This window comes from Aethalodelphis obliquidens, unplaced genomic scaffold, assembly GCF_003676395.1.
Source record: "Aethalodelphis obliquidens isolate GAN/ISIS:26980383/991018 unplaced genomic scaffold, ASM367639v1 scaffold1, whole genome shotgun sequence".
NCBI classification, from domain to species: domain Eukaryota; kingdom Metazoa; phylum Chordata; class Mammalia; order Artiodactyla; family Delphinidae; genus Aethalodelphis; species Aethalodelphis obliquidens.
The window spans coordinates 46,250,635-46,274,869 of record NW_020837945.1 but is presented as its reverse complement, the minus strand read 5'-3'; the positions used below and the strand labels follow the sequence as shown (position 1 = coordinate 46,274,869).

The 24,235-nt window shown below is 35.8% G+C and overlaps 1 protein-coding gene across 1 annotated transcript in view; it reads left to right on the top strand.

Moving 5' to 3' along the window:
* Positions 1-24,235, top strand: part of DCBLD2 (discoidin, CUB and LCCL domain containing 2) — an 87,556-nt gene that overhangs the window by 19,053 nt on the left and 44,268 nt on the right. The window lies entirely within an intron of this gene.

Sequence of the window (24,235 nt, the reverse complement as noted above, 5' to 3'; positions counted from 1 at the left end):
AAACTTCCTGATATTAAATACTTCTGCTATTAGCTTGCTGTGTGACCTCGGGCAAGTTACCTTATCTCTGTTTCCTCACTTGTAAAATAGGGCATGAACTAGTACATGTAAAGTGCTTAGAACTGTACCTGACATATAATATATGCTTAGTAAATATTAGCTGCTGTTGTCTTTATTCTTAGCTAAGAGCAGCTGGTTCTCAATTATGGCTGCATATTAGAGTCACTTGGGAAGACTTTTAAATAATACTATATACCTGTCCCCATTCTAGAGCAGTTCAATCAGAATTTATTCGGTGGGATCCACACCTCAGTATTTTTAAAGCTACCCAGGAGAATATACTTTGAGGTCAAGTTGAGAACCTTTGGCTTAGAGATCAGCACCTTTCTCTGAAGCAGGAAACATAGCAAAATTTGTAAGGCTGTCTTGGTGAAATAACATTATAACATAAAGAACTCTAAAATTCTCTGTGAGTTTATTTGGAAAGACTTATTGATACAGGTGTGTAACATGTCTTTCAGAACTGTAATTGGAGCCCACTATCTTGTTCTTTAAGCATCATGTTCATCTTCTGGCCTCCTCTCTGTCTCTAGTCAAACCATTCATCTCTTCTCCACTTTTTGGCCTCTTATCTATGAGAGGAACAATTCCTGGCCTGCTTACCTGGCTGCTGATTGATAACCTCTGTTGTCTCCCAATCAACTCTTGATTAACCTGGGTGCTTGATCACCACGTGCATATTGCCACAAATATATGGTCTCGGATAAGCTTTTAGAAACTCGAATCACCTGAGGATCTAGAAAACACTGTTACTATAATACTGATAGAAGACAGTTGCATATTAAGTGCCTCCTGAGTAGATGCAATAGGGAGTAAATGGTACCACCTCAGCAGTCTTGAAACAATAATACAAAAAGTGAACCACAATCTGATCATGCCTCTAGCAGTTTACATGAAATAAAGGAGCTAGAGAAACACACTTTATCAACTATAAAGACTCCTTTTTAAAAAAATGCCACTTATATGTAAAGGGGAGGAGGTCGAGGGAACTGTCGTTCATTTAGAGATACATCTTCCAAAAGTAGTGTGTGGACCTTGTGACCTTGTTTAGGTCTTGATTCAAACTAACTGACTGAGAGAGGACATTTTTGAGAAAAGCAGAATCTCAAATTCTGTGGTAATGTTATATTTTGTGTATTCAATATCTGATTTGTTAGAGACCCTTTGAAGTTCAAACAAAACGTCTCTGATTTGTTTTTAAATATTTCAGAGAAAAAATGGTAGGAAGAGGGCAGGTGAAACCAGAATGGCACACGGGTGAAGCTGAGCCATGGGCACATGGGAGTACATCTCTCTACTTTGATGTAGTTTTGAAAATTTCCATATTGAAAGTGCTTTTTGTTAAAAAGGAAAACCATAGGATTATGTATTTGGACAATAAGTAGTGTCATGTTGCTAGGCAGGAAGAGTGGCACGGGAAAAAAATTGAGCACAGGTTTTAAATCACTCACTGGGTTCTCATCATAGCTCCAGGACTTACTTGGTAAAATTCTTTCTACAAGTCATCAGCCCAGACTTCAAAGTCATCATCAGTACTGTAGGAAGATTAAATGAAATAATATTTTGCAGTGCTTGGGGCGTAGTGGGTGTCCACTACTCAGCTCTCCCTTATTTCCATTGGTTTTGTTTTTCCTTATTCTCTCTTCATACAGGTGAATGGAAAGCTGTAGAAAGGTCAAGGGGACGGAGTGATGATGGTTCCTGTTGAGCTTTAGTTCTGCTCCTCCCCCCACCACCTACCGTATATCACCACCTACCGTATATCCACTGGTCCTCCATTTGGGGAGCAGTTTGTGGTTAGTGGTAGAAAAGTAACTTTCCTGACATGGCAGAGAAATAAAGGTCATTCAAGAATAACTGTTCTGGTTAAAGTAGATGTGCCAGGAATTACAGAATAGAAACAAATACATTGGGTATCAAGATTCCAGTGATTATGGTAAAGAATCCTTTTTCGGGCTTCCCTCTTGGTGCAGTGGTTGAGAGTCCACCTGCCGATGCAGGGGACACGGGTTCGTGCCCCGGTCCGGGAGGATCCCACATGCCGCGGAGCAGCTGGGCCCGTGAGCCATGGCCGCTGAGCTTGCGCACCCGGAGCCTGTGCTCCGCAACGGGAGAGGCCCACGTACCGCAAAAAAAAAAAAAAAAAAAAGAATCCTCTTTTTTCTATATTGTCTTTTCTCAGGGTCTCTTCTGAACAGAAGCAGGTTCAAATGAGCTGCATTTTCCTATAAAAAAGTTTCCTATTTTGGTATAAAGCTTAGATTTTTGGTTTTTTTCTCTATAGGTGTTAATTTTAGGGACTTTCCTCCCCTGAGAGATGGTATTGTGAAATAATCAAGAAAAGAAAATGAAAGGAAGAATGATTTCTCAAGGAATCACTTTTTAAATCATAAATTCATTAGAATGTGTTTTAACTGATACAGCACTTTTGGACAGTTATTTTCTATTTTTTTTGGATTGGGCAATAATGTGTAATATTATTTAAATATATGAGTTTATTATGATTTTATATAACAACTTTCTAAATAGCTAGACGGTCCAGAAATCTTTGTGAAATTAGTGTAGTCGTACTCATTTCACTGACAAGCAGGATGTGTTTAATGATAGAGTAAAGATTGGCTCTCTAGGTCTGTCCCTTTTTTAGGCAGATTGTATTGGAATGAGAAAATTCCATTGTGCCTTGAATTTTACTTTTCCATTTTGATTATTCTTTAATCCCTGGTGTCTGAGACATAGTGGTTGCTCTGTAAAAATGAAAATTAAAGTAAAATCATTCATTATTAATCTTAACTTTTTCAGTACATATATAAATATATATCTCCAAACTATTTTGCAACTTGTTTTTTTCTCTTTTAATATTTAGACATCTTTTCATATTGGTCCATAGACATCTGCTAGCATCATTTCCCTGATGGATATTGTTGATAACTAGTCCAAAAATGAAATTTAAAACCATATTAAAAAGAAAAATCTTTGCTTATGTGTAACCTTTTCCCACTCTATTGTATATATTTTCTTCCTAGATTTTGCTTAAAATTTCCATTTTAAATGAACTTTTTTTGGGATGAGGGATATTGTGAATGGATCTCTAAAAGAGAAGCTAAATATTTTAAAACCTAATAGCTATTAAAGGAAAATGCATTCTGTAGAAGAAATGTAAATGTGTCCGTGTGTTCAAAGTTATATTTAAAGATATACATTCTGTCTTACACCTTCATCAAAGTACCTTTTAAAGTTGTCTCTTAAATCTTCAGGTGACATTTACAAAGAGGGAAACTGAGGTCCTCAGGGCTTCATCTGGTAAATGATTCCGTGTCTCTTGTGTTTTCAGAAAAGTTTCTCTTTCTGTATTGTTTGTCCCCTTTCTCTCTAGTATGCTTAGGTCTTCCTAGTTTAAGAGAAAAAATAAATTTTCTTTCTCTTTACCACCAAACCTCTTGAAAAAGCTATAGTGATGATAATATTAGGTATTTAATGATGATAATGATTGCTAATATTTTTTGAATTCCTATTCTGTAGAGGCTCAGGCTAATCGTGAAAATAACTACCATGCATGCAGTGCTTGCTATGTGCCAGGTACTATTCAAATTACTTTTATCAATTAACTTATTTAGTCCTCACAAGAACCCTTGAGATAGATACTTTTATCACCCCCATTTATTACTGATGAGGGAACTGAGGCACAGAGAGGTTGAATAACTTCCCCAAGGTCACATAGCTAGCAAATTGCTAAGTGGGATTCAAACCTAAGCAGTCTGGCTCCAGAATTGGTGTCTTTTACTGTGAGCCCTTGACACACTTGATTCCATTGAATCCTACAAGAATCCTGTACATCATTCCCATAAAACAGATAAATAGAAGATCAGAGAAGGTAAGCAACTCGCCCAAAGTCATATAAGCAGAATTGGGACTTGAACTAAGGTCCGGCTAATAGCAAAGTCCATAATCTCAACCACTAGGCTATAGAGTAATAGATACCAGCTATTACTCCTTAATCTTTTACTACATGGTCTCCTTACTGCAAACTGTTGAAAATAGCAACTTTTTAATAAACATTAACTTTTTCCTTTTAGCTATTTATTTTGGCATACTTTTTTTTTTTTTTTTGACCATGTGACGGCTTGCGGGATCTCAGTTCCCCGACCAGGGATTGAACCCGGGCTATGACAGTTAAAACCCCAGAATCCTGACCACTAGGCCACCAGGGAACTGCCTATTTTGACATAATTTTAGACTTAATAGAGAAGTTGCAAAAATGGGATAATTTCCATAAACATTTCACCCAGATTTTCCAAATGTTACCATTTTATCACATTTGCCTTATCCCTTTCCCCCACAAGCATACACTCTTTTTCTAAACTGAGAGTACTTTCAAGCATGATGTTCCTTTACCCCTGTATATTGTGTTTATTTCCTAAAAACTAGGACATTCTCTTTACATGACCACAAAACAGTTATCACAATTAAGGAAATTAACATTGATGTAGGACTGAGCTACAGGAGCTGCTGAAATTTCTTCAGTTGTACAAATAATGTCCTTTATAGCAAAAGAAATTCTCAGATTATGTATTGCATTCAGTTGTCACATCTTCTTAGTCTCCATTACTTTGGAGATGAAAGGAGTGGACAGTTCCTTGGTCACTCCTTGTGTATTGTTATGTTGACATTTTTGAAATAGATAGGCCAGTTATTTTGTAGGATATTTCTTAATTTGGATTGTCTGATGTTTCCTCATGATTAGATTCAGGTTACAGACTTTAGCAGGAATGCCACAGATGTGTTCTCAGTACTTCCGATCAGGAGGCTCACAATTTTGATTTGTCTCATTACTGGTGATGTTAACTTTGATCTATTGGCTAAGGTGATATCTCCCAGATTTCTACACTGTAGCTATGTTTCCCTTCACAATCAATATGCATATCGTGGGGAGACTCTTTGAAATGATGTGAATACTCCATTAATGATTCTTTTCTGAATCAGTTGTTATTATGATAATTGTCAACGGTGGTTTTCTTATGTCATCATTCCTTTTATGTTGATTAGGTTTTTCTTCCCTACTGAAAAAATGAGCTTTTCCTTCTCTCCTATTTATTTGTTTGTACCAGTGTGGACTCATGGATTCTTGTGTTAGTCCGTTGTTTATCATCCTTTACTATCATTTGTTTTGATTCTCAAATTGTCCCAAATTTCCATTGAGAGCCTCTTCAGACTAGCTCCTGTCTCCTTTTGTGATGTCCTCATCATTTTTTAAGTACTTCCTTCTGGTCTGGCACAGGATTTTCTAGATTTGTCTTGTACTTGTCCTGTCTCAACCCTGAAATCATCCATTTCTTCAAGGAATCCTGTTTCTTTTTAGTGGAAAATGGTATTAGAAATCAATATCTAGTCTGTAACTTCAGGCCAGTTGGCTGCCATGCCCTATTAGCAGATAGATTTAGTAGATAAATATATGTATATATGTACTTAAGTATATACAGGTATGCACATTATATCTTTTTATATTTATCTACCTATATTGATTAAAAAGCATGAGTTCATACTGATACCTTTAATCCTAATCCAGGTTCATTCTGTTCCTTCCCTTTTCATACTGGTAATCACTTCTCTGACAGTGAGGTATCTAGCTCCTGTTGTCTACAGTGTATGTACTTAGTTCACTTATTTGTTTAGTGCTATAATACACAGAAAATAGTTTCAGAATTACTAATCCATGCTTCTAAATCAAAGAAGCCTGCTACCTAGAATCCATACTTGCTTAGTCTTAACCTGAGGACCTTTAATCTAAATACTGTGTTCAGTACTGCCTGGGCTAGATTTCCCCCACCACCTCCTGCCCTCCAGTGTCGTTATGTTATTATCCATTTGTAGTACGGTTTGGTTCATTGACTTCTGTTCATATTCCATTGTAGGCTTTTTCTCTAGTTAGTTTTCTTTTTATTTTGTTGAGAATGTGAAACATTTACATGGTTCTCAAAGTTAGAACTGTACAAAAAGATATACTTAGATGAGTGACAGTCCTTCTTACTTCACTCCATATTTTCTGTCCTTTCCACCCCATCTCCACCCACCCCCTGTAGCTAACCAGTTGTATTAGTCTGTTTTATCTTTTCTACTTCCTTTTTTATACAAATGATATATTTAGATTTTATTTCCCCTTCTTATAAAAAAACCCTAATATACTATTGATATTCTTTCCTACTTTGTTTTTTCTCCCACTTAATAATGTATCCTGGAAATCATTCCACATCAGTTCATAAAGATAGTCCTTATTCTTTTTACAGCCACAGAGAACTCCATATTGTGAATGTACTGTGGTTCAACCACTCATTAATATCTGGATATATAGATTGCTTCTGGTATTCTATGGTTACAAACACTGCTGCAATAGATAACTTAATGCATATGTGTTTTTGTATTCTTGGAGGTGTACCTTCAGAGTAAGTTTCTGAAGTGTAGTTATTGGTTCAAAAGGTAAGTGTATACATAGATTTGTTAGCTATTGCCAAACTCACCTCTACAAGGATTGTGCCAATTTACATTTCCACCCGCAGTGCATAAAAATGCCTGCTTTTCCACAGCCTTGCCAACGGAGTGTGTTGTCATGCTTGGTACGTTTTGCCCACTGATAGGTGAGAAATGATATCCCAGTATAGTTGTAATTTGCATTTCTCTTACTATGAGGAAGGTTGGACCTTTTATTTATTTTTTAAAATTTTTACTGAAGTATAGTTGATTTACAATGTTGTGTTTAATTTCTGCTCTACAGCAACGTGACTCAGTTATACATATATATTCTTTTTCATGTTCTTTGCCATTATGGTTTATCAGAAGATATTGAATATAGTTCCCTGTGCTGTACAATAGGACCTTGTTGTTTGTCCATCCTGAACCTTTTATTTATATGTTGAAGGTCCATTTTTTTAAAAAAAAAAACATTGTTTGCCCACTCTTTCAGGTTTTTTGGTCTTTGTTTCTCGTAGGTATTCTTTTATCTTTTAGTGATATTAGCCTCTATGCGATATATGATGCAAACAATTTCTCCTAGTTTGTCAGTTGTCTTTTGACTTTGTTTATGAAGCTTATTTATAGTGGGGATTTTTGCCATGTAAAATTTTTTAAATGTAGTAAATTCATCAGTCTTTTGCATCTGGATTCTGAGTCATATTTGGAAAGCCTCTTCCTATATCCCTGTTAAACATAAATTTAACCCATGTTTTCTTTTGGTACATTTATGTGGTTTCTTTTTTTATATTTAGATCCCTGGTCCACTAGGAGATATTCTCTTTTACGGTATGAAGTGTAGATCTAATTGTATTTTTTCCAGATGACTAACCACTTGTCCTAGCACCAGGCATATAAAAGTCTGCCTTTGCCCCAGTGGTTTGAAATACTACCTTTATCATATACTCAAATTCTGTATGTACTTGGGATCTGTTTCTGGACTTTCTGTTGTGTTCCACTTGTCTATTTAGTCATATACCAGAACCTCAGAGTTTTAATTATAGAGGCTTTATAGTGTGTCTTAATGTCTCATCTGGGTAGTCTCCCATTATAGATATTCACTTCTGGCATTTTCCTGGCTATTCTTGCCTGTTAATTTATCTGTCAACTATCCAACTTCATAAAAATGGTTGTTGGTATTTTTTAATTGGGATTATATTGTTTGTAAATTGTCTTTATGATGGTTGAGTCATCCTGTTTAAGAATAAGCTGCTTTTTTTCCATTGTTCAAATCTAATTTTGTTGTCTTTCGGGAGTGTTTAAAACTTTTTCTCATGTAGGTTTTACATATTTTTTGTTAAAATTATTCCTAAATATTTTATCTTCTTTGTTGCTGTTGTAAGTGGAGGTGTTTTTGTTTTGTTTTATTTTGCCACTATGTCCTCAAGTTTCTAATTATATGAAGACTGTTGATTTCTATATGTTGACTTTATATCCTGCCACTTTACTGAGGTTTTTATTTTATTTTATTATTTCAGTTAGTTTTATCACTCACTTTCTAGGGATTTCTGGGTACACAATCACATCTACAAATAGAGTTTTTACTACTTCTTTTCCAATTCTTATGCCTATGATTGATTTATCTTATCTAATTACATTGGCTAATACCACCAATCAATACCATGTTAAACAGTAGTGGAGATGGTGGGCATCTTTTACTTGTTCCTGGTCTTAGTGAAAATGTTAAGTGTCTTAGTCAGCTTAGACTGCCATAACAAAATACCACAGACCAGGTGGCTTCAACAAGAGAAATTTATTCTCGGTATCTGGAGGCTAGAGGTCCCAGAGGAGAGAGAGAGAAAGAGCCTTATTCTCTCATGTCTCTTCTTATAAGGACACTAGTCTTATCAGATTAGGACCCTACTCTCAAGACCTCATTTAACCTTAACTACCTCCATTAAAGGCCTTGACTCTAAACACAGTCACACTAGGGGTTGAGACTTAAATGTATGAATTTGGAGAAATACATTCCATTCATAACAGGAAATATCCCTTGATTTCTGTTTTCTTGAGTGTTTTTCATTAGGAAAGAGTGTTGAATTTTATTGGAAAGCTTTTTTTAGCCTTTATGAAGATGATTATATAATTTTCTCCTTAGAATCTTTTAGTATATGTGTTATATTAATGGATTCATTAATATTGAGCCAACTTTGTATTCCTGAAATAAAGATCACTTGGTTATGATGTGTCATTCTTTTAATACAGTATTGGATTCTGTTTCCTAATATTCTGTTTAGTATTTTTACATAAATATTGATAAGTGATAATGCACAGTTTATTTTGCATTGTCTTTATCAGGTTTACGTATTGATGTTACATATTAAATAAAGAGTTTTCCGGGCTTCCCTGGTGGCGCAGTGGTTGAGAGTCCGCCTGCCGATGCAGGGGACACGGGTTCGTGCCCCGGTCCGGGAAGATCCCACATGCGGCGGAGCGGCTGGGCCCGTGAGCCATGGCCGCTGAGCCTGCGCGTTCGGAGCCTGTGCTCCACAACGGGAGAGGCCACAGCAGTGAGAGGCCCGCGTACTGCAAAAAAAAAAAAAAAAAAAAAAAAGTTTTCCTCCTTTTCACTTATCTGGAAAAATTTAGAGAGCATTTTAACAAGCTAGTTTTTGAAGGTTTCACTCTGTGAAACCATCTGGACCTGGTGCTTTTTTGGTAGGGTAGGTCCTTAATAGCTTTCTTTCGAGGAGAATGATCTGTTTCAATATTCTGTCTCTAAGGAGTTCAGTTTTAGTAAACTATTTGCCAGGCAAGTTACCAGTTTCACCTAGGTCTTCAAATTTATTTGTAGCAGTGTCTACAAAATAGATTCTTATGATTTTTTTCCTAATAGTTATTTCAGTGTTTTTTCACTGGATATTTCCTCCCATCATTTCTTGTTTTGTATATTTGTGCTTTCGCTCTTTTTTTTTTTTTTTTTACCACTTTGATTATTAGCTAGTGGTTTGTGTATTTTGTTGATATTTTTCAAAAAATAGATTTTGATCTATTAATTATAGTTAGATCTGTTCTCTTTCTGTTTTCTGCCTTACTAATCTCTGTTTCTAGTTCCATTATTATTTCATTTTCTTCTATTATTTTCCTCATTGTGCTTGCTTTTGGCTTATTTTTGTTATTTCTTCCTAGCTTTTAACCAGGAATTTAATTTATATTTATTCTTTCATTTTTATTGATAAAATTATCTAAAACTGTGGATTTTACTTTGGTCACATATTTAAGACTGATATACCACAGATTGATTTATAGTATTATAATTTTTTAGGAATTCTTTAATTGTGTTTTGTATTTCCCTTTTAACCACTAATAATTTTAATTGTTTATTATTGGATAAATAATAGATAAATAGATTTATTTCAATTGGAGGTACCCTTCTTTGTTACTGTTAATAATTTTTAGTTTTATTGCATTGTAGTTGGAAAACATTGTAATATTTCTACTTTATGGAACTTATATTTTATGTATAACCTAAGGTATCTTTTTTGTGAATGTCCCATGTATGCTTGAGAGGAAGGTTTATTCTGTAATATTAAGATGTAAAGTTTAATATGTATCCAAAATATGTCTTATTATGCTGTTTAGTTTTTCTATATCCTTATTTTTATCCACTTGATCTCTTATTAGTGTATCTTTTTTCTTTTTTTCTTTTTTCTTTCTGTATTTCTTTGGGTTCTTTTATAAAGATGATTGCAGTGTTATTGCATAGCTATTCATAATTATAATGCCTTCATTTTAAATCCTGACTTCTAGCATTAAAAAGTTTCTCCTTTGTCATATTTAGTTCTTTTTAGTTTGCATTCCTCTGTGTCTGACATCAGTATCACATACACACTGTCCTCCTTATCTCTTATTATATTCCTTTGCTTGGTATACCTGTCTTTGCTCATTCCTTTATTTTTAGCCTTGCTGAATCATTTTGTTTTGGGTGTGTTTCTTTTTTTTTTTTTTTTTTGCGGTACGCGGGCCTCTCACTGTTGTGGCCTCTCCCGTTGCGGAGCACAGGCTCCGGACGCGCAGGCCCAGTGGCCACCGCTCACGGGCCCAGCCGCTCCACGGCACGTGGGATCCTCCCGGACCGGGACACAAACCTGCGTACCCCGCATCGGCAGACAGACTCCCAACCACTGCACCACCAGGGAAGCCCGTGTGTTTCTTATATATAACATATTTGGGGGTCTCATTTTGTGAACTAAATTGAAAAAAATTTTTTAAATAACTGAGTTAAGCCCATTTGCATGTTTGTAAAACTGAAAGCTTTTTTGTCTTAACTCTATCATATTAAGTTATAATCGTGTGTATTATATTTGCTGTGTTTATTTCTTTACGTTATTTTCTTTCCTCCTATATTTAAACTTCTTTTGGAGTTTAATAAGCTTTGTAGTTTAAGTGTTAACCTTCCAATTCTACTTTCTTAAATACCTCTCATCCCCTCTTGTCTTCATCTTTTACTATCTGATTTGTCTATTTTTAATGGTGTCTTTTCATTCCTACCAATTGCCTATAACTCCTATTTATTATTCATATAACATTCAATGAACTATTCTACTTTCCTCTTTTCCTCTCTCTTCTTTCCCCATTTTTACTCTGACAGAACATAAATTCATAACATATAGCCTATATCATATAATATCTTATTCTTCAACCCATCTCTACCTTTTCTCGATCAGTGTTTAAACATATTAAATGTTCACTGCCAGTCTTTTTGCTTTAAGTTCTCTCAGTTTTATCTTGAATAGATGAAGTTCATCTTTGAATAGATTGATTCCTTAAGAAAGGCTAATGGGTACAGAGTATCTTGCATGTTTAAAACTGCTTAATTTAAAATTTTTTCTTACCTTGAGAGTCAGCTTGATTTGATATATAAGTTCTTGGTTCATGTGTTCATTCTTTGAGTTTAAAAAAAAATCCTCTTCCATTATTGCCTGGCTTTTTATATTGTTTTTTGAGAAGTTTGATACTAGTTGAATTCTCTTGCGTTTATAAGGTATTTGATCTTTGTATCAAGGCTGTAAAGATTCCTTATTTATCTTTAAAGTCAAATAGTTTTACAAGGATATGTATTGAAATTTATCACTGTGAGTTAGTGTTCATTGTATCTAATGAGCTCTTTCAGTATGTAGAGTCTAGAAAGTTTTCTTAGATTATAGTTTTAATATTATTTCTCTTCCATTGTCTTGTGTATCTTTTTTAGATGCTTAATTGTAAGAAAACTGGACCTTGTTTGCCATTTCAACCACATTCATTTCAACCACATTCTCACTGATCCTTTTTACTTTTTAAAATTTCCTTTTCATTGTTATTTGTTTTCTCCTTCAACATTCATTATCATGTTTTCATTAGAATCTATTATTCCTTGTGTACCTTGTAATATGGTCTTCATTTCTGACATAACTTTGTCACTTTTTTGTATTTCTTTTCTGAGATCAGTCAACTCTTATTTTTTTTTCTACTTTTTGTCCATTTCTGTTCTTAGTTTTTGAGTTTCTGTTTCGAGGTGTTTTGTCATATCCCCAGTTGCTTGTTTGAGGACATTTAATTAAGTTTAGTGTTGTGTTCCAGTTTCCTTCTGTTTTACCATTGTTTGGGGGGATGAGAGGGTTTCCATAAACTGAATTGTTGAGATTCTCATTTTTTGTTTTCTTTTTTTACTATGTTTTTTAAGTAGATAAAGACTGCCTTAGTATTTCTGTGGACAGTGCTGGTGGTTTGCAATGGTTTATTAGCTTTGTAGTTTATGGTAGGTTCATGATAGCCCTCTTCTGCTAGTGCAGTAAATTTTTCTTTTTCTCTTTTTTTTTCCGGAAGAGAAGAGGCTATAGAAGGGGAGGAGTTATGTATCTTTTTTTTTTTTTTTTAATCTTGCAGGATCCTAAATTTCCTCCTCTTGTTTTGCCCCCTGCCCCCCACCTTTACCATACAGTTTCCATTTCTGTTACTTTTAACCTACTTCTCCCACCAAAGTATTTCCTTTCCAAAATTGCCCTATTCAGGATTTCTTTGCTCTTAAGTTCCTTCTCTGAAGTCAGTGCTCTTACCTACCAGTGGATTTTTTTTTTTTCAGTATTTTCTGGCTGTGCATGGGATATCTTAATTGTCTTTGTCTCCCCCAATGGGTCTTTCATTAACCTTTACCACTTTATTTTTAGACTCCATGGAATCTATTAATATGCTTTAGGGACCGGTGACCCTAGTAAAAATAAATAAATTTTGTTCTTGAAGTTCCTTACTGTTTCTTTTAAAGTTGTCTTTGTAAAAAAAAATAATTATTTTATGTCAAATTAAAGTGTGAAGTATTATTTCACTTGAAAGAAGTGTTATTACAATATGATCATCATTGTTCACAGTTTACATTTAGAGTAGTTTTTCTTGGGCAGGAATTAAAGAAGTGATATTTAATCTTAATGATTATAGGTATTTTGCCTGGTAGATGTGAGAGCCACAGAATTTCATGTGAGATAAAATCCTGGCCTGTGAAAGCATGAACTCAGGAAGGCTAAAGGCATCTCATATCTGTTTATCATGAAAATACATTGATTACTGTGAATTTTTTTCATTAGAAGGCTTGATGGATACTTATATTTAACATGAACTTGTCCCTAATGCAGAAGCATCCTATGAGGTTGCTTGTTGCATTGGAAAGTATAGAAGCCACATACATTTTGAAAGACCTTAGTGAATCTTTGTACCCTAGAATGGTCAATCTGGTTTGTGGCCTAGAACAGAAAAGAAATGCTAAAGCTTTGTCTCTATAAATGATGTCATTACTTCAAAATGTTTCCTCTAATGTTTTGAGGCAGGTTAATGAGGAATTGACAGCTGTCCCATTTCTCATCAGCATTCAACTGGATGAAAGTAATCTACACGATGCTGACCCTATCCAAGAATTCCTATTTGTGAGCCCTTATAGGAAATATTAAAAAGTCTTTGACATCTCCCAAGTGGTGAAAAGTTTACTTTTCCAGAAAATCTTTGAAAGAAATTTCTTGGTATGCTGTATATGTCTCACCTGTGATGTTTGGCAACACATCTGGTTTTGCTGAAGTCTATACACTGTTATGACTCATTGCTTTTTACATTAGGGTACTCGGTATGAGAAAACTCTGCCAGCTGTCCTGAAAGAAGCTGTCAACTTAATAAGAGCCAGGGCCTTGAGTCATTACCTTTTCTAGAGTTTTTATGAAGAAACAGAAGCAGAGTATGGAGCTTTCTTCTATCCAGAAGTTTGCTGGTTTTCCAGAGGAAAAGTGTTAGAGTTCTCAATTAAAGTAGAAGTTTCACAAGAGAGAAGGAAAGCCTACTAAATTTGATGGGGAAGATTGGTATTGCTTTGTGGATATTTTGGTTCTTGTGATTGCAATAAAATTTTCTATCAAGACCCTTTGGTCACCATCATGGATAGTAATAAAAACTTAGATGCTCTTTTGTCCATGACACCATTATGAAAGAGGATATTAGAGGAGGCAATTATTCTTAGAGTCAAAGAAATGCAAAATTTTTAAAGCTAAGTATATTGCCTCCCTGACTTTTAGATTAGTGAAAAACATTTAAGTTTTAATATTTTGGTATGGGTGTGATAAAATTGGTCCTTTTTTAATATTGAGGCTGTATTCATTGGTATAACTCACTTGGGTAGCCGTATGGAAGTATATATTAAAAATCACTCCTAAGGAAATATTTCAAAAGATAGAAGAAGATGTGTTAGGAAGATGTTTGTTGCAACATTATTCACTATGTAGAAAAATTGGAAGCAAACTAAATTTCTAACAGTAAGGAAACTTACTTAAAGTTAAGGAATATCCACCATATAGCCACTTCTTGGCTGTCACTGTTTGCTATGAACATTCTGTTACCTGTCTTGGTGAACATGAGTGCACATTTCTATATCGAGAAGAAGAATTGCTGGGTCCCTGGGCTTGCCTATGGTCAGCTTTATTAGATACTGCCAAATGCATCTGTGGTAGTGCCACTCCATGCCCACCACCAGTGTATGAGAGTACCAGTTATTATCCTCTGTTTTTTCTTTTTTCACCCTTCTAGTTTGTGTGTACTGATATCACATTGTAGCTTTGCCTTGAATTTACCTGATGGCTAATGATATTGTTCTCTTTTCATTTATTTATTAGCCATTGAATATCTTCTTTTGTGAAGAATCTTGAAGTTTTTTATACATTATTTTCTATCAGATGATTATTTTCTTATTTGTAGGGGTTCTTTTATATATTCTGGTTATGGATTCTTTTTAGATATATTTATCACAAATATTCTCCCTTTATATAGCCTTCCTTTTTACTCCTTTATTGGTATCTTTTGCTAAGCAGACATTAACTTAATTTTAATGTTCACAGTAATTTTTTTTTATGGTTAGTACTTTTTGTATTATCTTCTTAAATCTTTGCCCACTTGCAGGTCATGAAGATGTTCTCAAGGTTTTCTCCTAATGCTTTATTGTGTTCCCTCCCGTACATTTATATCCTCAATCCATCCAGAATTGATCTTTGTGTAGGATGTGTGAAGTAGGAGTAAAAGTGTCAAGGTACATTTTCCCACATGGACCGTATTCATTTTAAAACGTGCAAATACTGGATCTGTCATATATTCATGAAAAAAATAACACTGAAGTAGCCACCTTCCCTGAAATCAAGATGCACAATGACTTTATGGTGTTGTAGAAAAACATACTCTTAAAGTAGTCACCACTGTCTTTTAGAAGGAGAGGCAAATCCATTCTTAGAGATATTACTGAATTCCTTTTAAACACAGTAAATATTTGTTACTTGTCCTTTTAAATATATACCCAATAGTTGAATTGTTTAAAGGGAAATTAGATCTGTACCCTTCTATCGTTTTCCTCTGCAGGTGAATTTTTGTTGAAGCAGCCAAAGCTAATACTAAATCCAGCCAAAAACAACTTATTGTTAGTCACAGCATAAGAGGAATCATTATGAGAAGACATCCTAGTCATTCAAAATGAGAACACAAAATCACTTGAAGTCGGGCAGCTAAATTTTACAACTGAAACTCGCTCTGGCCCACCAAGCACAAGGCAGTGATCCTTGAAGCCCGACTTTTTAAAGAAACTGTACTGATGGATGTTATTTAATGATAGAATCTTCTCTAAACATTTTCTGGGGACTGCAGTGGCTTCTTCTGTACTTTAGAGGCTTCAGCTGTGCACTTGCCCTGTCCCACTGCGCTAAGTTTTCTGAGGGCAGCACTGTGCCTATCTGGTTTCATCACTGAATCCCTAGCACATACCTAGCTCAGTGCCTGGATATTCAGTAAATTAGTTCCTTTGAGAATTCCAAGTTTTGTTTTTGAGATTAGAGGTGCTTCTGTACATGGGCCCTAAAAAGCTGTCCCCAAGTCTATTTGTAAATTGAGTGATGTTCTCTAAGCAAGTTCCATTTCTATTAGAGGTGGACAGTTGATGGTGCTTTTGCTTTCTCAAATAATTCCCCATTCTCCACCTTATCTTGCTAAGTTGCAAGTTCCTAAAATGAGCATTGTTCCATGGCACACCTCTCAATAGGTTAAATGATCTTCCACTTAGTTGAGAACATAAATCAGGTTTCTTAAGCTTTATGACAATATTAACCCCACCTCTAGTCAATCTGAAGTCAGATGGATCTCTCCTCTCTTTTGAATACAGAGCATTTTATTTACCATCTTCCAGAGCTTAATTTGTTGCTGTTCATCATCTACCTAAAGTGTAGTTGGTATGGGTATTAGAAGAGGCATGATATCCTTAAGATCTCTAAGCTCTATTCAGGTGGATACATATATACTGCCAACAGAGGCCAGACAGGTAAAATAAACGAGTGAAATGGACTAGGTTATAATAACAACATTGCCACAATGATAAGTGATAACTGAGCTTCAGGATTGGGGACATTAGGGAATGGTGGATGCTATGGCAAACTGGAGTGTGACTTTTCCCTTTCAAAAGGGACATCCATTACTTAGGTACAACCACTTGGAAAACTAGCCCAGGTTTCCTTCTTTTTTTTTCTTGTGGTGTTTCAACAGAAGCCAGAAATTCAGAATTTATGTGGAGTTTCCAGATTTTTTAAATCTTGGCAAGTACTTCAAACATTTTTGAAATAGTTTAGGCTCAAAACTATACAGGCGAAAAGGGCAAGTAAAGTACATCTGTCTGCTAATTGAGGGCCTAAGCCATATATACACTCCAATTTGCATACTGTAGTACTTATCTCAGATTTGATCATCCAAAAGCAAGGTATTCTTACTATACACCGAAGTAAATTTCACATTGTATTAGTTTTCTGTTTTATAACATTACCACAAATTGAGCAGCTTAAAACGTCAAAATTTCTGGAGTGATGTGGCCAGGAACTAAGAAATACCAGCATCTTCTAGAAGCTGGAAGGAGCAAGAAAGTGGATTCTCCCCTAGAGCCTCCAGAAGAAATCAGCCCTGCTGATACCTTGATTTTAGCCCTGCAGATGAAGCAGATCCTGAAAGAAGAGCAATAGAAGAAACATTGGTTTGCTGTTGGTTCCATGACCCAGTGGAAGAGGAACACATGCAGTCAAAACCCCAGAGAAAAGTATGAAAGAGCATCTAAACGTTCCCAAAAGGGTGGAGAATGACTAAGAAAAGCACCAACAGATGTAACAAGATAAGGAAATGGAAGAGCTCATGGATCAATGACCAGGGATGGCTTTGGGTCAGACACTCCTTCCCCACTGATATATGGAATTCACGTAGTTCTAACCTATATGCCATCCTTGGGAAGATGAGAGGGTGAGTGGAAATTTGGATCTGAGCTACATTAAACATGAAATGACTTAGAAAATACTAAATTGATCAAGTCTCTGTATAACTGACTCATTTGTGTGTTCTACTATCAGGGACATGGGTGTTGAAAACTCAGAAAAGGCTGTAGACAAAGTTTACATGTATTTTATGACTGATTTTTTTGCCAAAAAATACTCTGAACAGACTAAATTCTTAGATATATTGTAAAAAAAAAAAAAAAGTTCTATTAAAGTGGGGAAAAAAGACATTAAACTTGGAAATGTATTTTTGTTTTTATTGATTCTTTGGAAAATAACCTTTTGGGGTCTAGCACATAGAAACTGTTTGTATTTGGATATTTATTTATGCAAAATAAAAGCCAATCTTGAATGGAGGGGAAAAAAAAGAACAAAATTTCTTATCTCAGTTTCTGTAGGTCAGATGTCTGGGCTTGGCATGACTCGATTCTCTGCTCAGGGTTTTGGCTGAAATCAAGATATCAGCTGGAGATGCGGTTCTCATCTGGGCCTGAGGCTTCTCTTCCAAATTCACTGGTTGTTGGCAGAATTCACTTCCCTGCAGTTATAAGACTCTGGTCCGCATTTTCCTGCTGCTGATCGGCCAGGGACTGCTTTCAGTTCCTAGAGGCCGTCAGGAGTGCTAGCTCACCACCTAGATGTTTGCTTTTTTTTAGGCCAGCTGGCATGCGTCTCTTGAATTTCCAGTTCTGTGACTAACCAGAGAAAACACTCGCTTTTAAAGGGCCTACCTGACTAGGTGAGGCCCACCCAAGAAAATCTCCCTCTTGCCATATTTGTAATATAGAAGTAGTTAATTTTTTTTTAAAGCCAGGGGTCAGGGGTGGCATAAAAGGATCACATACCAGAGGAAATTCTAAAAGTCAGTGCACATTGGAAAAATTTAGCTTCACTCGTTAATCAAGAAAATAGAAAATTACCAAGTTTCTTTTATCTTTAATACTACTGGGGGCAGAATAAATTGATACAGCCTTTCTGAAAAGCAGTTATGTAGGTGTGGTTTATGTTAAATAAGAGCAAGTATATGAATTGATGAATAAAGAGAATACTGTGCTTGTGTGTGTGTATATATACACATAAACATACACATGTGTGTTCATTTAATGATGGCTGTAACCCTATGAGATAAATAGTACTATAATTTTCATTTAACAGATGGTGAGAGCCAAGGCATTGAGAGGTACCCTTCAGAGTGTTACTAGTGGTTATCTCGGTGTAATAGGATTATATAAGAATGATTTTTTTTCTCCTAATATTCAAAATTTTTATAGAATTTTTAAAAGCACTTATAAACAGGAAAAAAAATGGTAATAAGGCTGCCTTGAAATAAACTCTCAACCTATATTGGAGGTAGTGATGTAAATCAGTGTAACTCTTTTGGAAGGCAACATGACCCTGTAATTTTAAAAAAATCTGGCCTCAATAATCATTTTAAATATGGGGAAAAAAAGGCTGTGCATATGAACAAATCTATTGCATCATTATCTAAAATATGGGAAAAAATAGAAACCTGAATTTCTATGGTAAAGGAATTAGTTATATAAACAATGACTTTTCCACTTAGAATTATTACAAAGAGATTATTGGTTCTAGCTCCTGCCACATTTTCCTGGGCCCCTGAACTCTATTTCCTTTGGAGCTTTCATGGACTTCTTAGCCACTTTCTCCTCAAAGGCTTCTTCCCACTCTACTGCTGTTTTAAGTTTCCTGTGGTGTTGACAGCCATGCACCCAACCCCCTCCAGCATCCAGGCCTTCACATAGATGATCCACTTAACATCTAACATCTCTTCCCATTCAGAGATACAGCCTTTCCTTCTCCCAGAAGGCAAGAGATTTCTTCTCTCCCGTAGTAGACTCTAGATAGGTCGTCTCAATTCTCACAGCTCCTTCTGTTTCCAAAGGATCACACCATTCTTTCTTTCAGATTTATCACCATCTCTCCGTGCCAGTTTACCCTAGGATGTTTGCACCTTTTAGCCATTATGAATAATGCTGCCGTGAGCTATCCTGTACAAGTTTTTATGTGGACATATGTTTGCATTTCTTTTGGGTATATGCCTAGAAGTAGAATTGTTGAGTCATATGGTAACTCCGTTTAACCATTTGAAGAACTGACAGGCTTTTTTCTGAAGTGACTGTACCATTTACCAGCAGTGTATGAGGGTTCCAGTTTTTCTATATGCTTGTCAACACTTGTTGTTATCTGTCTTTTTTTATTCTAGCCATCTTAGTAGGTGTAAAGTGGTATCTCATTGTGGGTTTGATTTGCATTTCCTTAGTGGCTAATGTTTTTTTTTTTTTGGTGTTGCACATTCTGTGCGCTTGAACAGTGACATTTGTTCATGATTGTGGTATCATACAGAGTATTTTCACTGCCCTAGAAGTCTTCTGTGCTCTGCTTATTCATCCCTCTTCCACAACCTCTGGCAACCATTGATCTTTTTATTGTCGCTGTAGTTTTGCCTTTCTTGAATGGTATATGGTTGGAATCAAGCAATATGTAGCCTCTTCAGATTACCTTCTTTCACTAGTGTTAGTCGTTTAAAGTTCCTTCATGTCTCTTCATGGCTTGATAGCTCATTTCTTTTTAGTACTGAGTAATGTTCCATGGTCTAGATGTACCACAGTTTATCCATTCACCTACTAATGGACATCTTGGTTGCTTCCAAGTTCAGACAATTATGAATAAAGCTGCTGTAAACATCCATGTGCAGTTTTCTGTGTGGACATAAATTTTCAACTCCTTTGGGTAAATACCCAGGAGTGTGATTGTTGGATTGGATGGTTAGACTGTTTAGTTTTGTTAGAAATCCACAAACTGTCTTCCAAAGTGGATGTACCGTTTTGCTTTCCCATAAGCAGTGAATGAGAGTTCTTGTTGCTCCACATTTTCATCAGCATTTGGTGTTGTCAGTGTTCTGGATTTTGACCATTCTAATAGGTGTACAGTGATGTCTCAATTGTGTTTTTAATTTGTATTTCCCTGATGATAGATAATGTAGAGCATCTTTTCATATGCCTATTTGCTATCTGTATATCTTCTTTGGCCCATTTTTAAATTAGGTTGTTTTCTTATTGTGGAGTTTTAAGTGTTCTTTATATATTTTGGATAGGAGTTCTCTATCAGATGTGTCCTTTACCAGATACGTCTTTTGCAAATATTTTCTTCCAGTCTCCGGCCTGTCTTCTCAATCTCTAGACATTGCCTTTTGCAGAGCCAAAGTTTTTAATTTTAATGAAATCCAGCTTACCAAATATTTCTATCATGGATCCTGCATTTTCTGTTGTATCTAAAAAGTCATAACCATACCCAAGATTATCCAGATTTTCTCCTAGGTCATCTTCTAGGAGTCTGGTAGTTTTGCATTTTACCTTTAGGTCTGTGATCCATTTTGAATTGATTTCTGTGAAGAGTATAAGGTCTGTGTCTAGATACTTTTTTTTTTTTTTTTTGCATGTGGATGTCCAGTTGTTCCAGCACAATTTATTGAAAAGACTATCTTTGCTCTGTTGTATTGCCTTTGCTCCTTTATCAGTTGACTGTATTTATGTGGATCTTCTGGGCTCTCTATTCTTTTCCATTGATCTGTTTGTCTATTCTTTGACTGGTAGCACACTGTCTTGATTACTGTAGCTTTATAGTAAGTCTTGAAGACAAGTGGTGTCAGTTCTCCAACTTTGTTGTTCTCCTTAAATATTGTGTTTTCCATTCTGGCTCTTTTGTCTTTATATATACTTTAGAATCTGTTTGTAGATATCCAGTAACTTGCTGGGATATTTTTCCAGATTTATTGAGAAATAATTGATATGTATCACTGTAAGTTTAAGGCATACAGCCTGATGGTTTGATTTGCACACATTGTGAAATGACGACCACAATAGGTTCAGCTAACATCCATCTTCTCATGTGTGTGTGTTTATATATGTATGTATATATATATATATATATATATATATATATAATAAAAAAGAAGAAAAGAAAAAAAATTCTCCTTGTGATGAGAACTCTTAGGATTTACTCTCTTAGCACCTTTCCTATATATCATGCAGCAATGTTAACTATAGCCATCATGTTGTGCATTACATCCATAGTACTTAATTTATCTCATCACTGGAAGTTTGTACCTTTTGACTACCTTCTTCAAATTTCCTCTCCCCCCACCCTCCACCTCAGGTAACCACAAGTCTGATCTCTTTTTCTATGCGTTTGTTTTTGTTTTCGATTCCACATATAGGTGAGATCATATAGTATTTGTCTTTCTCCGTCTGACTTATTTCACTAAGCATAATGCCGTCAAGGTCCATCAGTGTTGTTGCACATGGTAGGATTTCCTCATCTTTTATGGCTGGGTAATATTCTTTTGTGTGTATATGTACCACAACTTCTTTATTCATTCATCCATCTTTGGGCACTTAGTTTGTTTCCATGTCTTAGCTATTGTTAATAATGCTGCTGTGAACATGGCAGTGCAGATACCTTTTTAAGTTAGTGTTTTTGTTTCCTTTGGATATATTCCCAGAAGTGGAATTGCTGGATCATATGGTAGTTCTGTTTTTAATTCTTGGAGGATCCTCCATACTGTTTTCCATAGTGGCACTACCAGTTTACAGTCCCACCAACAGTGCACAAGGATTCTCTTTTCTCCACATCCACACCAGCATTTGTTATCTCTTGTCTTTTTGATGATTGCCATTCTAACAGGTGTGAGGTGATAACTTTTTGTAGTTTTCATTTGCATTTCCCTAATAACTAGTTATGTTGAGCATCTTCTCATGTACTTTTTGGCCTTTCACATATCTTCTTTGGAAAAGTCTATTCAGGTCCTTTGCCCATTTTTTTTATTGCCTTTTTTTTTTTTTTTGGCTGCACAGGGCGGCATGCGGGATTTTAGTTCCCTGACCAGGGATTGAACCCACACCCCCTGCAGTGGAAGCATGGAGTCTTAACCAGTGGACCACCAGGGAAGTCCCCTTTGCCCATTTTTTAATTGAGGTTTTTTTTTTGTTTTACTATTGAGTTGTGTGAGTTCTTTATATATTTTGGATATTAACCCCTTATCAGATACATGGTTTGCAGATATTTTTCCCATTCCATAGGTTGTCTTTTCACTTTGTTGATGGTTTCTTTCGCTCTAGGGAAGCTTTTTAGTTTGATATAGTCCCACTTGTTTATTTTTTATTTTGCTGCTTGTGCTTTAAGTGTCATGTCCAAAAGATCATTTCCAAGACCCATGTCAAGGAACTTCTTATTTTTTTTAATTTTTGGCTGTCTTCGTTGCTGCGCACAGGCTTTCTCTAGTTGCGGCGAGTGGGGGCTACTCTTCATTGCAGTGTGCAGGCTTCTCATTGCAGTGGCTTCTCTTGTTGCGGAGCACCGGGCTCTAGGCGCATGGGCTTCGGTAGTTGTGGCTCACGGGCTTTAGAGCTCAGGCTTAGTAGTTGTGGTGCAAGGGATTAGTTGCTCTGCGGCATGTGGGATCTTCATGGACCAGGGTTCGAACCTGTGTCCCCTGCATTGGCAGGTGGATTCTTAAGCACTGCGCCACCAGGGAAGCCCCTCAAGGAACTTTTTATGCCTTTGTTTTTTCTTCTAGAAGTTTCATGGTTTCAGGTCTCACATTTAAGTCTTTAAAAAATATTTATTTATTTGGCTGTGCCAGGTCTTAGTTGTGGCACACGGGATCTTCATTGCTGCATGCGGGATCTTCATTGTGTCATGCGAGATCTTTAGTTGTGGCATGCGGGATCTAGTTCCCTGATCAGGGATGGAACCCGAGCTCCCTGCATTGGGAGCACGGAGTCTTAACTGCTGGACCATCAGGGAAGTCCCTCACATTTAAGTCTTTAGTCCACTTTGAGTTAATTTTTGTGAGTGGTATAAGATAAGAATTCAGTTTCATTCTTTTACAGATGAATATCTAATCATCCCAACTTGCTGGCACTTTTATTCAGATTGAACCTATAAATTAAGTTGGGAAGAACCGACATCTGGACAACATTTAGCCTTCCTGTCCATTAACATGGAACATCTCTCCATTTAGTTAGTTCTTTGATTTTGTTCTTCAGAGTTTAGTAATTTTCCTCATGTAGATCTTATGCATATTTTGTTAGATTTATACCTAAGTATTCCATTTTGGGGGGTGCTAATGTAAATGGTATTGTGTTTTTAATTTTAAATTCCACTTGTTCGTTGTCGATATATAGGAAAGCAAATGATTTTTGTATATTAACCTTGCTGTAATCACTTATTAATTAAAGGAGTTTTTGTTATTTCTTCTAGATTATCTACACAGATGATTGTGTCATCTATGAACAAAGAGAGTTTTATTTCTTCCTTCCCAATCTGTATGATCTTTTTTCCTCTTTTCTTGTCCTATTATGTTAGCTAGTACTTCCAGTATAATATTAAACAGGAGTGGTGAAAAGGGACATTTTTTGCCTTGCTCTTGATATTGGGAAAACTTTTAATTTCTTACTATTAAGTGTGATGTTAGCTGTAGGTTTTTTTGGGGAATGTTCTTTATCAAGTTGAGGAAGTTCTCCTCTATTCCTAGTTTTTTTAATCATGAATGGATGTTGGATTTTGTTGAATGCTTTTTCTGCATCTATTGATTTGATCATGTGGTTTTTCTTTTTTAGCCTCTTGATGCGATGAATTGCATTGATTTTCAAATGTTGAACCAGGCATGCAAGATTTTCAAATCTTGCATGCCTGGGATAAATCACACTTGATCGTGGTGTGTAATTCTTCTGTACATTGTTGAATTGTATTTGTTAATATTTTGTTGAGTATTTTTACATCTATTTTTATGAGAGGTATTGGTCTGTAGTTTTCTTGTAATGTCTTTGGTTTTGGTTTTGGTTTTAGGGTAATGC